Here is a 17583-nt window from a genome sequence, read left to right on the forward strand (position 1 = left end):
AAGTGATCCAAAACTATACTGTTTGATTTGTTAACATTTCTCAATTTCTAAGCTGTCCTTAAACAAAATCATATATGGGGTCACACGATCCTCACAGAAATCCAGAAAAGCCACCATGCCATCTGGATTCATGTTCTTTCCTATGAAGCAAAATGAAAAGAGGCAAAAAGGTTATAGATTCATTTAGTATCAAAACTCATAGCAAAATAAAAAGTAGAATAATTACTGGAGCAGCAGTTACTATTTGTTATCAATAAAAACCTGGGAAAAATATTACGAAAGAAAGCTCTGAATTTTGTTTGCATAACCAAAGCTGGCTGTCATGTTCAGGATTATTAAAGGAGATAAATCTTTAAAGTATATAATACCAACACCCTTTTTAAACAAGTTCTTGCAGAACGTTTGATAAAGAAGTCAATAAGTCTGTATAAGCCTCTGGATATCTACAATTAGCTAAACTGAAGAACTTGAAAAAACTAATAAGGGACAAAACATTGGAAGTATTTGTATATGTTTGAAAATTAACTCCATGTTTATTTAGCGTATACTTTTGATGCTAGACTATTACTGTTATCATATATCTAACACTTACCCAAGAAGAAAATATTAAAACACAACAGCATTTTTTAGCCTCTGTATGTAGTAGCTGGAGTAAGGAGCACGTAAACGAAAATGAATTTTTAATTGAAAAAACATTTTTTCAACTTCTTTGGTTTTAATAACTGAAAAAGTAGAAGACTTGTAACATAAGTTTTGTGGAAGTGTGATATGAATAGGCACAAGCTAAAGCTTCTTTTCCCTTGTTTAATACAACAGTTTCTATCCTGACCTGCAGTAACCTTGCTTTCACTTTTGACTAATTCTTGCTTATTTGAGGAGAAAAAGCCCATCACTGCAATCAGCAATATAGTTTTGTGAATTGGACAAAGATGATGTAAAGCAAGATCAGGGCCTCATTTGTGGTACTGAGTAAAAACAGAGCTAGCTTTCAGCTGGAAAGTTCAGTTATGACCACTATAAACCTCAGGGCTACAGCCTTCAAAGTCCTCCCTTTACATTATTTTTTAAAAGTACATGGGCGTGGGACATGAGGGCATTTCTCAGTCTATGGCTAGCAACTTGTGTATGGTAAGACACATTTAATTTCTTTATAATGATGAGAAATGTATCAAATCAAGAAATGTCAGAGGTGAAAAAACTCTTGTATTTGTGTTGTTTATGAACATTGTAGAAAGAGAAGTGTTTATATTCTAAGAAAGAACTGGATTTAAATTAAAAAAAAATTCTGGATGCAAGTCTGAAAAGTTTTCACAAAGGTGTACTTTAAATAAGACCCTCAAATATAAATATTAATGCACGAAACTAATGTGTTGTCTACTTCTCTGCCAAGGAATATTGTCACGATGGAAAGTAGATGGTTCTCCTTCTGCTAGGAACAGACTCAATCAGAACTCTCCAAACATGAACACTAAGAGGAACCAGGAGACAGAATGGCCTTGAAACCCTGGTCGTGAAGCTGTTTTCTCATGTCACGCTGGGCACTGTAGATCAATGTTGTTGGCCTGGAGTGCTGTTCCCTTCATCTTCTGAAGTATATCTGGACTAAAAATGGGGACTGCAATGTCCGACCCTTTTGTGACTGGATTAAGTTAGGGATCTTTAAACTAAGGCTTCCACACAAATTCTTTTGGTTTGTTGGACAGATATCCCAGGGAAATTAGCCTCTGAAATTAGGAATCGGTGTTAGGTATTTAAAGGTCAGCATTGTAAATACCTCCATTATAAGCTACTGTAAAAAGAAAGCACAAACAGGCCTATTGAGTTTTTTTCATACTTGTGAATGAGTATACATAAACTATAATTCCCATATATTTAGTTTAAAATGGTTAAATTAGTTTCTGTTTACAATAAGTCTGAGTAAATAGCACTGGCATTGTCCTTAAGCAAAGAATTTCTGAAGTGCAAAGTCCTGAGCTATGCTTTAAAGCTAAATCCAACCCAAATTTGGTACAAGGCTGAGTTCAGCAGTCTGCTCTCATATTGAAGGTGACAAAAGGAGAACAAGGCAAGAAGTGTTGCTCATCTTGCACTATATTTCTCTTGAAAAGCCATCCCTGCTGATCAGCACCTGCTCCCCCCTGCTTTGCCTCATACAGAATTACTTTCTTTATTTAAACAATTTGATTTAAGAGAAGAACAGCAGATGTTCAGTGAATTACATTTTCTGTCTATGAATAATTTGATTTTAAAAAGGAAACAGGAAATATAATCTTTTGTTTAAAAGAAAAATTCTGCTTCAGCGTCCCTCTCCAGCTTTTTATTCAAATGCCACAGATTAGAAGTCTTCCCCCCCCACCCCCCGGAAAAAAAAAATCTGATGCATATTTTCACTGATTTTTTTTTTGTCTCCTTTTGTACTAGGACAGTTGCATACATGTACTTAAAGACCTAAAAAATTAAAAATGCCCAGAAAAGAAAATGCTAAGATTAATAGTTAAATAATTTATTAAAAGTTTTGTCTTAGAATGAAATGAAAGGATTTGCAGTAGGAATCTGGATAGCATCACCTTATTGTTTTTATAAAATAAGATTTCCCATTCATTTTAATGGTTTCCTCTCACTAAATGCTTAGCCCTACATTCCAATGTTTTTAGATTGAGAGAACAAATGAACCAGTCAATTTTGAAACACATTAGTGACTGCCAGATTGACATAACTGTAGAAAATGCTATTTCTCTGTAGTTACAATGGAAATGTAAGCACATTGTCAAATTTATATCTGAGATCATTTCACACATACAGAGGCTCTAGACTGGTCTGAATTCATGAAGGGGGTATAATTAAGTGTAGGCTTAAAAAGTAAATAGGTTACAGAAATCACTACAAAAGTAAATGTAGAAGAATGACTTTTAGAAGATCTTCAGCATGGTCTTTTAAAAAAATCTACCTGTGCTAATAACTATCTATCACATTATAAAAAGGTAATTAATTTGTTTTATAGCAAGTAAATATAATATTGAAAATTCTACTATGGTTGAAATTAATCAAATCTAGAGACTTTACTATAGACTTAGCTACCTAAAGTCTACTGTATGTCTCAACTTGCTGTGTTTCATGTGATTTTAATGCAGCAGATTAAAAGTATTTTTGCAGAAAACTAAAGTGAAAATATCTTTGGTATTTGAAAAGTATAATTTGCATAGTTGTCACCTATTTAAACTTAATCAAAATTGTAAGTCTTTGAGAACATAATCTAAATAACAAAGGGTCTGCCATCTGTCTTCCTTGTAAAAATGATGAGTTAAACACATGAATCCTTCTGGGCAATAACATTTTCTCTATGAGGTGGGAGGCTAAATGGGAAGGTATGAACTACTTTGCAGGTTGTCTAATTTTATGTTTATTATTCAGGATAAAACTCCTTTTTCACCCTTGACTGGATATTAAGTATGTTGGAAAGCATAATAACCTTATAGATGAAAGGCTTAATAACTCTGGAGAGCGGCTAGCATGTATGATGATACAAGTAGTTCAAACTTGTTAATGTTCCACAACTTCGTCTAAACCTTTGTCCTTATCATATAGTGGCGGTACCTGCTGCACATCTACACAACTGACTTTTCCCTGTGAACCCATAAAATGTTGCTTAAAGAAAGTTGGTTCTGACATTTTTCAGAATAGGAAACTGGACAAAGGCCATCAGCTCACTTTACACACAGCCCATTGATGTTACTTGTGTATTCCTCCCCAAATGTCTTTCTATCCTCCCATCTTCTCCCAGCTTAGTCTTTGTGGAATTATTTTTACTCTAAGCACATGTAAAGAATACTTTCCCAGCCACTTTGATCATATTTATATTTCCTGTATATACATTTTATAGCTTTCTTCTCATAGATCATATTGATAAATGGTTATCAATATGATGTAGAAAAAGGACCAAATGCTGACCAAAGCTCTGCATGGGCTGACCTCACCTTGTTAGTTATATACTATTTAGTCCTGAAAAACTGGTTCTTCACTCTGGGCAGTTTGTTCTACCAGCCTTCATTGCACAGTTGCTTAGTTTTTTAAGAAGTACTTCTATTTTTCTTGGCCAGTCACGCACACACAGATGGATTGCTTCTCTGAAATTTCTGAATATCCAACCAATTCTTCCCCTTCCCAATTCTCCTCCAAATTCTCTTTTGCTGTATGCAAAAATGCCTAGACAGACATTCTGGAATGAGTTGCTAGCATGAATATTAAGGGGGGAAAAATCTGTATCTAGATGTAAAGACTATATAAATAAAACAGTATTTAGTTGAAGAAGGAATTATGTTTACAGCATGGTTGTGCCCCATAATGAAGTATCATATTCGGTCCTGTTAAACATTTTTTAAAATAATTTTAAAATACTGTAAAAATTATAGAAGGGTATAACAATGAAAGATAAAAAATATTCTAATATCAGAAAACTGCCCTATACTGAGAAGCTCAGTCTGTTCACATTATTAAAAATGAGATCAAACAATAACTTGATAAGACCTCCATCACGTGGAAGAGACTGGTTCATGCTATGCCTATGACAGAAACTTGAAGGGATACATTTTCTAAGAATAAAACCCATGTTTTTAAAAGATAGTATAATGAACTACTTGAAATGCTTCCAGCTCTTAAAGTCTTTATTGCCAATAAAGAGTATCTATTATACTCTGGATAAATGCCAGTTATGGTACCTGTAATGGAGTAACTAGTTCTGCAGTCTGTAGGACTCATTGATCTAATAAGATTGTGTCATTTAGTTAATTTTTGTAATTGAAGTTAAATATTTCTGTAGGAAACATGTAATGATATCAAGTATTTATTGCTCATCACTGCAGTTTTCTTTGTGTCCCATTCATTTCCATACGACAAAATGGTCAGGGTATCATTCTCTTAGAAGACAGACATTAATTCATCTGCAATTTTGTTTTTCTACATTAGCTTCTTCTCTGCTGTGAAATGTGTATTTGACACCTTAATTCTAAGAATATGGGTGGAGGTTGTTTTTATTTTTCAAGTGAAGCTATGTACTAATTTACAAGAGGGCCTCTCCGCAGAAACAGTCTACATATTCTCACTCTGTGGAAACATGAGAGAGCATATCCTTTGGAAAGAGAGAGAGAGAGATAACCTCCCTAGCATTTACCAACACATGCCTCAGGGTGAGAACATTGCATACGGGTAGTTCCTGAAGAGAAAGTGATGTGGCAAAGATTCAAATATTGGTATACCTTAGAATAATGTGTGTGTCGTCCCTAATTTCAAGATTTTTTTAAAATGGTTTTGTTCACCAGCAATATGATTACTACATTTATGTGAATTTGAAGAGGATATATAGCATAGGAACTATTTCTGAGAAAATGAGAGAGCAGTTCTCATGAGTCTTATCAACTAGCCTAACTTAAGACTGCAACTTTTTTGTAAAACAGAAAAGAAAAAGAAAGCAACTTTCTCCTTATTCTCATGTAAACCTCAAAATCAGTGCAAAAGTAGGTGTGAGAGCAAGATTTGCTCTTCATCCTCCTGTTGCTCCTACAGTGCTACTGGTAAAAAGAAGCATCTTCATTTCTGTTCATGAATTTAAAATTTGTGCTGCTATCTTGCAGTGTTTCATCTGGTGTAATAATGGCCTTTCAAACATAAAAAAGTTCCTGGGGAAATTCCACAAATGTTGCAAGAGTTGAGAGCTCATGGTTTTCTTTGCTGTAATGGAACTAGTTTGTAAAGAGGTAGAGGGAAATGTTTAGTTTGATGGTTCAGTGGAGGCAGTAATATAATGAATATCTCTCATAGGCCACACGTTTTGTAAAGGCTCCACTGAACAGATTGGGAAATGCGTTTTATAATGAAGTTTTGCTTTAATAATTCATGTAACTGTATACTGTGTAAGAAATACCTATCTAATTATTACTTTTTTAACAACTTTGGTTTTGATAAAGTGTTTCGGTGGCATATGAATTACTTTTTATAGGTAAGGAATGAAAGTAAATTGTGATTTTAGCAATTGTTTTAAATCAGCAGGAGGGTTTGTTAAAAGCCACTGAGAATATTTGTCTGTGATCTAAAAGGGAATACCTGCTTAGTCAAGGCCATCCAAGCCTACGTTCTCTCATTAAGGAAAAAAAAAAAAAAAAAAAGGTCTTTGTTAAGCTCTTATGGACTATTTTAGAGTTATTATTTTTAAAAAGGGTTTCTAGTACTGTAGTCTAAAACTTCACTTACCAACATGCATGGTCTAATTTTTCGTTTTTAATTTACTTTTTTACATTTAGTTAACAATTCTGTTTCCAAATGTAAGCTTTTTCATGTTAATTTTTTAAATGTCAAAAAGCATATAAACTTCTTTGATGCTATTTGTTTATAAGTGGTTCATATGCAAATAATCTAATACTTACTGTTGGCACTGCTGTGTAAGCACTATTTTTTCTAATATAGCAATGGTAAATCGACTGACATTTAGGTAACTGTACAGGAGATTATAACAGCTGAACAGATAAGGTGTCCTGTTTAAGAACCCCACATGTGAATCTTAACTGCTAAATCTGTCTCCCATGATTAGGATGAGTCACTAAAAAAACTCCCATAAAGTTTTAGGGGTTTGTCACTAAAGAAGAAAATGGGTTGGAATGGGTTGGAAAGACTTGAGGAAAGACTTGAAGAGAAATGGCTGTTACATTTCAGGACATCTTGTCGCTTTAAAGAAGCATGGTAGTTCTGGCTTGGATGTGAAGTCAGAAAGGGAGCTGAAAGCTTTTCCAAAAAGTCTGAGCTGCTGAGGTCTGATGAGGTGGCTGTGGGAAAGGCACTGATACCATAGGATGGTTCATCTTCCTGTCCCACCCAGGAAAACAACTAGCTTTAAGCCCAGTTAGTCTTCAAGGGAGTAGCAAATAATTCCTCTTATCAGTCTTCATCAACTCATTCATTTCCTGGAGGGGCAGGGAAAGCACTAGCAACTGCCAAAACTTTTGGAGCATCCTGGAGAGAAAATTAGCTCTCCAGGGTATAAATGCAAAATCTCAGACTGTTTCAACCAAATTAAGGGTTCAGACTAGCAAAGTAATGAACAGTTGCCTATGATTATGGATAACAAGTTAATCCGTTTAGTAGTACAGGGAATTCTCACCCCACATCTTCATTACACTTTAGCTTTATTAGTATTTTAAATTCAAAATTTATTTAACTGTTTTTCTTTTTCATTTTGATCAAAGGACATTAAAATATTTCTCTTAGCCAATAATCCTGTGTCTGCATTCCCACGCATACTAAAACCACCGTCATTTAGCAATGCCTCTTCTATGTTGTTATTTACCTTAGATACCATTATATCCATGCCTGCCAATGCATTTTGCAAACTGCCTTGGAAAGCATTTTTCGAACTTCAGCCTTAAAATTATTTTTGGCTGTGCCAGTAATAAATCTTATCCCATCTACTCCAATAGGTACCCCATCCTCAGCCCTAGTATGGCAGTGCCTGCTGCTAATAGCTGCAGCCATCAGCTGGTACAAATGTGAGTTTACACATCTGTGAATACAAAAACCTTAAAAGGCAGTGAATACCTTTTGAAAATTTAAAAAAGAAGATATTGCACCTATCTTGGCAATATCTTTATTTGACTTTTTGAAATGTATTTATGTAGACAAGTTCGAAGAATGAAATTCTTGTGTAACTTTTTTAAAAAGTCTTTCATAAGTATAGCGTGACATGCCAAAGGTAACTTAGAAGGAAATTCTTTCTTCTTCAGTATCAAGAACTGCATCAAATATTATTTTGATTATTGTATCAATTATAACAGTTTACATGTTAACTAGATCTAGCTCACCAAAGAAAGTATGTAGTATACCCTTTCTGACTTGATAAGGAAAATTGGGTGTTACCTAAGTCTAAGGCATAGCGAGAGAAAACAGAAATGTGATAGGAAATCTGCAGGTGGGGAACTTTCATATCTGTGCTAAAAACTGTTTTTCATTTCAAATCTGACCTCATCTAAGGAGGAATCACTAAAAGCATCACTGAAGTGTTCTAAGGATTGGGGAGAGGAGAGGAAAAAGGTGCTTTAAAAACAAAGCAGTTTATTTTGGATTAAAAAAAAAATCAGATCACCCATAAATTAAACTTTTCAACATTTTTAAAATTTGTTCATTTTCCCCATTTTACCTTCCTAGTTCAATATGAACACACCATTGAATTCCTCTTCATTGTTCTGAGATCTCTGTTGTATTAGTGATAATGCTGATTTCTTCTCTTTTTTAATGTCTGCATGCTCAATTTTAAAGTAAAATACCCAAAGCTAGATGTTTATGTTTCTTTCAAGGTCTTTTTCACTCACTTTTCTCTGTAGTTGTTGTCATTACTACTGTTCTTACATTCACACATACCTTTAGTTAAGGTAATTTTTATTTACTATAGAAATAGGTATACAAACTTTATAGAAAACTTACTAACTTTTTCAATAATTTATTTCATGTATCTAAATTTACCTAACTGCCTGACTTATTCTGATCCTTACGTACTGTTACAGCTGTAGTTGCCTCTTGTCCTTACATAAATCTGTTAAAAAAACTATTACTGTTGTTTTCAAAACTTACTATTTTCACCTTTTAAATTCTTCCACGAGTTGGATTATCAGCTCACTGTATTTTAGAACATCAGGAATAAGCTTACAATTCTTATTTTAAATACTCTTCAAAATTGTGATCCTAATTATTAAATAATAAATCTTACACCTTGTGAGGTTTCCTAGCCCCACTACTCTGCAAGTGGTATTACTTTGACTCCTTGTTACACAGCTTTCCCATCTACTTATAATTACTCCACATGCTTTCTCAAAAAGTTATGTTGCCCTGTTCACACCAAAAATTACCCAGTTCCTTAATATTATATGCTTGTCTGTATCTTAAAAAATATATTAAAACTCTGTCAAGCAAAGTGTATGTAACATTATTTGTAATGTAATCCTTGAATTATAAGGGCATATTATTCAAAGTGAGTTTTGGCAGAAATGTACTTTTGTCTAAAAAACCTCCATAAAACATATTTGGCTTTTCCTAGCTTTTTTGTCAGGAACCTGAACTCTTCCAAATCACCTAAAATTAAGATGAGTATTTCAGAATTTGAATGTCTGCCCATGACTAAGTAATCACTTTACATATTGAATAAGATACAGAAGACTGCCAAGTTGGACACAAAATGAAGTTGTTCTGATTAGGGTCTATTTGTGTTCTCTTTTCCTCTTCACTGTTGGACAGTGGTCCACTGTCTTCAGAAGGCTCCTGCCTGCATAATCCTCTTGCTTCTGGAGATCATTGCCAGTTTTTAAGATCAAACTACAGAGGAAGATAACTAATAAACAGCTATCAGTTTTGAAAGTTAAGACAGTGTAAAGTAGTCTTTCACTGACCAAGGTAAGTTTAAGAGAAAGAAGGGGAAAGTACCAGAAGTAGAAAACTGGATACACAAGTGAGACGGGATCAGATCAGGAATCATGAGCTACAGGGTCAGAGATCAAAAACACCCTAGGGGACTCTAATCTGAGATCAAAGAAGTGTTTCAAACTGCTGAGGAAACTGAGACAAGGGAAAGCATGTAGGTGTTTTATCTAGATTTGTATACTTACCCTGATGTTGAAGGTGTAGCTATTTGGTGTCCTCATACAGCCTGTAAGGTTGTTTGCTGTAGCTATCATTTGCTCTGAAGAAATGAACTATCCCTCTTGGGGTTTCTTTTCTTTTTTTTTTTTCTTTTCTTTTTTTTTTTTTTTTATGTTTTTCTTTTCTGTGGGAAGTCAGTCCTAGTCTAACAATTGCAGTGCTGTGGGATTGTGTGGTCTTTGCTCTGTGAAGAATAATGACGAAGGCTGCATTTCATGATATCCCATGGCGGTGGATGGAAAAAACGAGCCATCAGATTAAACACTGTGGAAGGAACTTTAAAACTTAGTGTGGCAGGACCTAAACATAGCAGTCCAGTGAATATCCTTTTGAGAAAGCACTATCAAAGCTCATTTGTCTCTGCATGTTTGTGGTAGTCCTTTACCCACAGGTCCCAACCTACATGGCTGCTGCCCTGAGTGCTATTGCTATACTTTTTGAGGGGAGGAAAAAATGGAGGGGAAAAAAACCCAACAACAAAACAAAACAAAACAAGAATACCCAAGCCACCAAGCCTGGGCATTTTGCTGAATAACTTTAGTTTCCTTGACATATTATTGAAGCAATATCCCAGAAAGCTCCAGGGGTGATGCAATGCTTTAGTTTCCTCTTTTCAAACATAATTGAATTAGATTGTTCATTCAGCATATCCTCCATCTTATTTGAAAACATATACTTTTTAAAAAAATCAGATATAGTTTGTCACCATTCTTTCTATTTGCAGGAAAGATTTACTAGCCCGCAGGAATTTCATTTTAGCAGCTGGCAGATATGAAAGAGTAAGAGACTTGTCAGAACAGGTGACATGAGGATGAAATTCCCTAAATCTGTTTTAACTTGTGGAATCACCTTTTGCTTGATAGTAATCTCTATGTGATTTAGAAAGAGGTTATAGTTTGTAATAGTTTGAGCCCCTTTCCAGTAGCCATGATCATCTGAGTTCCTCCCAGGCTGTAAAACTGATTTGCTGTTAAGTCTTATTTAAGTAATTTCTATGTGTTTCTAGATATAAAGTCCTATATCACTGGAATACTATAAGACACATATAATGTGTGTTTGCAAACTATCCTGAAACTGCAGAGGGGCATGTATATAATCACTGTGCTTTATGATACATGTCAGCTGGCAGGACCGGCTTAGATACATGTTTTACAAACACTTTGTAGGTTTTGGAGAGTGTGAGTAGAAAAAAATAAGAGTCCCTTTTTCACTGAAATAGCAGCATGACTTTCTGGGAAAGATTAATTTTCTTAACTACTGATTTAATTGACATTTCTACCTTAAAAAAACTATTAAAAACAACAGCATTATGCTGTATTCTGTCTACTGATACTGAAGATAGCCTTTTGTAAGTGATTTCATTGAGAAATGTTTATTTGAATAGAAAAAGATCATACACATCAGTCCAATTACATTCAAGAACTTGCATGTCATAATTTAGTATGTTATATGCAACCACAAACACTGCAGCATGTCAATTTGGTGTGATATAACACCATTGCTCTTAAGGGAACTCTTAGCAATATCTTAGAAGAGGTTAGAAAATCTTCAAATATTTAAGAAGGCCACATCATGATGCTTTGAAAATGTTTTGTTAACTGCTAAGTTTGTCGCCATGCAGAAAAGCTTGCACATTTTTATAAAGGTTTTCTCTTCCTTTGTATTTAATTTGTGAGCTTGTAATAATATGAGGGTTTATAATGAGAATTATAACTCCTTTCTGTTATGATTTCTTTCTATTTCTTTATAACCCATGTTACACTGCAACTGTGTAGAGCAAAGTTGCTTATTAGAAATTCCAAATCAACAGAAATGTGTATTCTTAATGCTGGAGTTTATTATATCAACATTAAAAAAACCCAAGTACTGGAACTGTTTCCAAAGCAGTTCTTTAACTACAGCCAGAAATATACCCAGTACCCCAAAATTACAGCTACGTGTCTGGAAGAATGCAAAAACCTTTGGAAGCATATATGAAATAATTTCTTATTATTATAAAATTATTAATTTATCATCAAATATATTAAGTGCTTTGAGTAAATCACTTTTCAAAATTATATGGACTAGATGATGGCATGATGTTTCAAAGATATTCCTGGAGAGATCAACTGCTTCACACTTTAATGGAAAGCTTCTGGACTAAGATCAGAAGTGAAATAAAGAAGATCAGAGGTTTCCATAGTTTAATATTGTGAAGATACTTATCTTCCAGCAACACATTCAGATCTCTCATGGCATTCTGTAGGGAGTTCTCTACAAGTATATCACCCTTTTATTTAAAGTATTAGTGGATGTACTTATACATGAATTTGACAGTCTTAATGTATTGCAGGTAAGCGAAATAGTTGTTGAAAGGATCATTTCTGAATTATTGATTATCTAAATTACTCCAAAATTTAACCATCATTACCACTCCTTGTTCAGGAGAATGTATTAGTACAGAAGCACCCTGCAGATTTGGGGTGTTCTTAAATACCCTTACCCCATTCTACAAAAAGAGTAAGCAGTAGAAATCAACTCTTTAATGATTAAAACCTTTATCTGATTTGACAGGCTGTTCTCAAAAAATCTTTGTGATGTGTGAATGGGTGGCTCTTCAGAACCAGACACCATTAATGTTTTACAAATCAGGGATTAGTAGTGTGCTAATCTGTATCTCTTCCTTTTATAGGTAGTATAAAATGTAATGAGGAACACTGCTGATTGCTGAGTTTCTGTTTGATGCCTGTGGAAGTATGTTATGTGTTAGTAGGGAGAACCTGCACAATTGTTTGGTTATCTAAATTTAAATCACCAAAAAATAGCTAGGAAATTACAAGTAAAGTTGATAATTAAATATCTTTTTAATATTAATATTTTATTGTTGCTTCTAGATTACGATGTTAGGTTTGTATTATATACATATGTTTTAAACTATAGACTTAACTTTTGATATCATAATGATTCTCTTGCTGTGAAAAGATTTTTTATAGTGTTTTCACCATTATTATTTTCTTCAGACAGCTATTGAAATAGTAAAATGTGTAATCCCAAAATATAAACTTACATATATCACTTGTGGCTTCATTAAATAGCTATCAACTGAAATGAAGACCAGTAAGAAGATAAACCTTTCTTCTTTAATCAACTGTGGGCGCTTTCTTCTCTTTTATACATTTTCTGCTTTTAACTTGTCTGTTCCTTCTGCCTCCTGTGTTGTATTTGTATTTTCTTCAAGTGTCTTCTCTTGCACAGTGCAGCTTCTCAGCTGCAAGTTCTCCTCCTATTCCTACAATGACTTCTAAAATTGACTTGTTCTTCATTATACTGAGAAATCAGGAAACATCGGACCAAGATAGCTAGTTCAAATTTAATTTATCCTCCCTTCCTCCTCTTTGTATATATATTAGATTATGTAGTCTTTAATTAGCTGTTAAAATTAGCTTTTTTCCATATTTTCTGTCTTCCTTCAGTTTGTAGGATGTCTGATAACTCTAAAAGTAGCCACTCAGTATTTTATCCAGTATGTGTTTCATTACAGTAAATGGGACTACTAGGCTCCCTTCTAGAAAGGAACTGAGAGTTCTAAAACTTGATTTGTGTACGTGCCTAAACCTGAAATCCTAGAAATCTCCCTCAGGTGCTAAAATACTCCTGGAGCACCGAAAACCTACCTCAGGGAACTCTCGACAGAGCATGGTGGTTTTCAGGGCTCCTGAAGGAGCTAATCTTTTGCTTTTATTCTGTAAGGCATATTTACTACAGCTGCTACAAGAGACACAAGCTCACCCTGCTCCTGTTCCAAAGGAAGCAAAGCCAGGAGACTGTGTAACTAACTGTACCACCAAAACCCGATTAGCCTTCTGCAAGGCAGTTTGTTACCCGAGCTCTCTGCCTTTTTCACAAGGTCACATGCCTCTCGGATAGCTCAGGGCAGTTCATGTCGTGTTTGCATTTGCTGAGTGACGGGATAGCTTTTGAATGCCAGCACTATATTGTGCAAGTAGAAACTCAGAGACCTGACTCTGCTGTGGGGGTCCAGCAATTTGAATTTACCTGGTGTGGTGTCCCAATGCTCAGTTCCTTTTGATTTGAAAATGTAACTCTTTTTCTCACTCTGATTGGAGAGGCAGACGTGATCCCTTCCATCACCAATTAGCCTATGATCCTTTGCCTTTTAATGGTACTAATTCTGGAGAAGGGGAAAGATTTGGAGTATACCCTTTAGCTTTAGGTTTTCTGAAGGTTTCTCCTTACTGAGCCTCCTGTTTTTATGGATGCCAGCCTAGAACACCTAACTTTACCTGTGCATTGTTTGGGGATACTAAACACAAATTGACTTGCATCACAGAAGCTGCAACTAAAGCATCACACACAAGAAGTAGAAATTTGCGGAGAAACATGTATCCTCCTAAAACTCCCTTCTAACAATACATAAATAAACTACATTCCTTGGTCAGTCCAGCTGTTTCTTAGAGCATGCATATTTCTCTGATAATTCCATCCATTAACTTTCTGAAACTGATCCATGTATGGTAAAAGAAATAAAATAATGATTTGTGACCCAGCAGAAGAAATGGTTTTCAGTGAAAATACATCTATCATTCTGCACATTTAATTAATGCAAATATTTTAGTCTATCATGCTTTCATATTGTCTTTGCAAAAAACACCAGTCAGATGCATTATGAAATCCAAATTCTAAAATTATACCTAGAGAAAAAATTATTTTTATTGATTGAGGGAAACTTTGGAGAGTAAGATACTGTCATTTTGCTGGTACATGTTATGCTCAGCTTTTGCTGGAAAACACTGGATTCTCATTTCAAGAGCCACTGTAAAGGTGTCCTTTTAAGAATTTTGGAAGAAAAAGCATAGGAATCCTCTCAGAAAGCTTCTGCAAGATGAACTTTCAGAACACAAAAAGGTCAAACATCTTAAGTAATGCTGTAGACCCACCCTCCGTTTCCACAGGACATGTTCTCATTCAGGAAGTCTGGTGCTACTTTGAATCAAAGAGCCGGACAAGCATATCCTTCCAGTTTGGAAGATACACATCTGGTGGGGTTAAGAAGGGATTCTGCTAATGGTCGGGTAACTGCTACATGGGAAAATATTACCACTCATTCTTCACACATTTAGCAAAAGTTATTACTCAAACGTGAGTCACAAATAAATGGAGAATAAAAGGACGAGACGGAATGACCATTTAACTCTTCATCTTCTTTTTCCATGTATTTGTCTACAAAAATTTTCTGGGCTGCTAGATGCTGTAGCACAGGAATAAAAAAACCTCAACAACAAAAAAAGGATTAAAAATGCTATTTTTAGGTATGTTTGTCAGTGATTTGAATGACATTGAGTTACTTTGCCAAATAATAATAAAAAAATGTGGTCAGGATCTTGTGGTTAGTCTTTAGGAATTCCACTGTGAGAGGCCAAGAGGTAAGTCCTGTATTGTTCTCAAGTGGTCTGTCTGTTTTTATTTTTTGTTGTTAAGTCTTCAAATGAAAAAAAGAAACATTTCATTGTCCAATGTTATCAAATGCTTGGGGTTTTTTTCTATAAGACCTTTCCTACATAGCCACACCATCAAAAAATTTATAATTTCACATCAGATTTATTACAACATCTTTTTTTTTTTTTACATGGACCAATATAAATCTGTGTGTTTGTATAAATATTGCTTGCATATTGGGTGCTGCTTTAAAGGTTATGCCCCTGCCCGTGTCACACATTGCTTTGCAGACTGAATCCCACACTACTCTCCTTCACCAAAAGGAGATACTCGGGTTTACTTTCAACACTACCATTGATTTTATCCCATTGTACATCTGTCATTAACAGAAAACATCATTTTCCACTTTCAATCAGCCAATACTGCAGCTTTTTTTCTCATTTAGAATCACAGAATCATAGAACATCTCGAGTTGGAAGGGACCCATAGGGATCATTGAGTCCAACTCCCTGATTCTCACAGGGCTACCTAAAACTAAACCATATGACTAAAAGCATTGTTCAGGTACTCCTTGAAATCTGGCAAGCTGGGATGTCATAACCACTTCCCCAGGGAGCCTGTTCCTGATGTCCAGCCTGAACTTTCCCTGATGCAGCTTCATTCCCTTTCCTCGTGTCCTATCATTGGTCACCAGACAGAGGAGATCAGCACCTCCCCCTGCACTGCCCACCTTAAGGAAGTTGTAGACTGTGATGGGGGCACTCTTTAAAACCTTCTCTTCTCCAAGCTGAACAAACCTGGTGACTTCACCCACTCCTCATAAGTCTTGCCCTTGAGTTCTTTCACCATCTTGGTCACCCTCCTCTGAACACATTCTAGTCTTTTGATGTCCTTCTTATATCGAGGCACCCAAAACTGCACATAGTACTTGAGGTGGAGGCACAGCATTGCAGTGTGGAATGGGAAAATCACCTCCTCGACCGGCTATCTATGCTGTGCTTGATACACCCTGCGGCATGGTTGGCCCTTTTTGCTGCCAGGGCACATTGTTGACTCATATTCAACTTACCACCAACCCAGAACACCAGATCTCTTTCCACGGGGCTTCCCTCCAGCCTCTCATGCCCCAGTTTGTGCATACAATCAGGATTACCCCATGCCAGGTGCAGAATCCGGCACTTGCTCTTCTTAAATCTCATATGGTTGGTGATTGCCCAGCTGTCTAGTCTATCCAGATTTTGTAAGGATATGTAAGGACTCTTTGCTCTCAAAGGAGTCCACAGCTCCTCCTAGTTTAGTAACACTGGCAAGCTTACTTAATGTACATTTTAATCCAGCATCCAGATCTTTTATAAAAACAGTAAAGAGCACAGGGTTTTTACTAGGTTTTAAAGAAGAGTGTTTGTGGTGTCCTGAAAAATCCCCCAAGTAATTTAATTGTTCTCTTTAATGTTTTCCCTTAGAGAACTCTCATTTGCCATGATGGCTTCAACACTTGGCAGCAGTGGAGATACTATTATACTTGAGTAATATTGCATGACCTTATACTCATACATTTATATCCATATGTTGTATCTTACGTTTATACCACAAACTCCCTTGAAGCAGGGCCCATTGTATGTTTGTGAAGCCCCTAGTGAACAAAATTTATTCCTATGTCACTGTAGGTCCTAGAAGTTATGATATTATAGCAGTAGCATAGCAACAATAACTTGAACCTTTCTGTTCAAGACAACTCATGTGTGACATACAGTTTTGCCAGGAGTGGGGCTTTCACAAGTTGCTGGGTGTAACTTAAATACAAAGTGTCTGCTGAAAAAGAGCACAATCTGTTCTCTGTATCGACATTGGATGGAAGAAAAAAATGATGGATATAAGCAACAAGAAAAGGTCTGATTAAAGTTTAGGGAAAAATCTTTATCAATAAGGAGAGTGTAATGTTGGAGGAGCATAAAATCTGCATTCTCAAAACTATGTAAGGAGAGGTTAGACAAAGATCAGTTAGAGGTGACAGAAAATAGGCTTCAGCCTCTCAGGGGCCCTTCCTATTTTTACTGTAAATTTCACAGATAAGTAAGTATATGTTATTGTTTGTGTGACATGGTTCCACATTTCAAAAAAGCAGGAAAAAAACATTTTTTTTTTAAAGGGGTGTTTAAGACGTGAAATAATGATGAATCAAGCCAACTTCAGAGTCAATAAATGTTGTGTAAATGATTATTAATTTCATGTATAATATTTTTGAGGTCTTTAATTAAGAGGTGTTCTTATTTTTAATATTTATATGTTGAGTCACATGGAGAGGTCTGAAAGATTCTATTTGAACAAAGTCTCTCTTTTTCTACCTATATGTCTATTTTCAAGTCAAATTCGTATTTTTTTATTAGACAATTGCCAGTCTCAAAGAACAAACTGGGAGTTTTGCAAGCTTTAACTAAAGGAGCAGAAGCACAGAAAACTTTTACATAGATACCT

At 35.3% G+C, this 17583-nt stretch overlaps 1 long non-coding RNA gene across 1 annotated transcript in view; it reads right to left on the reverse strand.

Annotated features, from left to right (window-relative positions):
• LOC308066670 overlaps positions 1-17583 on the reverse strand; it is a 52672-nt gene continuing 35089 nt past the window's right edge. Inside the window, exon 2 of the long non-coding RNA XR_013929247.1 lies at positions 1-17583. This exon is cut by the window's right edge and continues 26518 nt beyond it. This is a non-coding gene — a long non-coding RNA (uncharacterized lncRNA).

This window comes from Falco punctatus, assembly GCF_963210335.1.
Source record: "Falco punctatus genome assembly, chromosome: 6".
NCBI classification, from domain to species: domain Eukaryota; kingdom Metazoa; phylum Chordata; class Aves; order Falconiformes; family Falconidae; genus Falco; species Falco punctatus.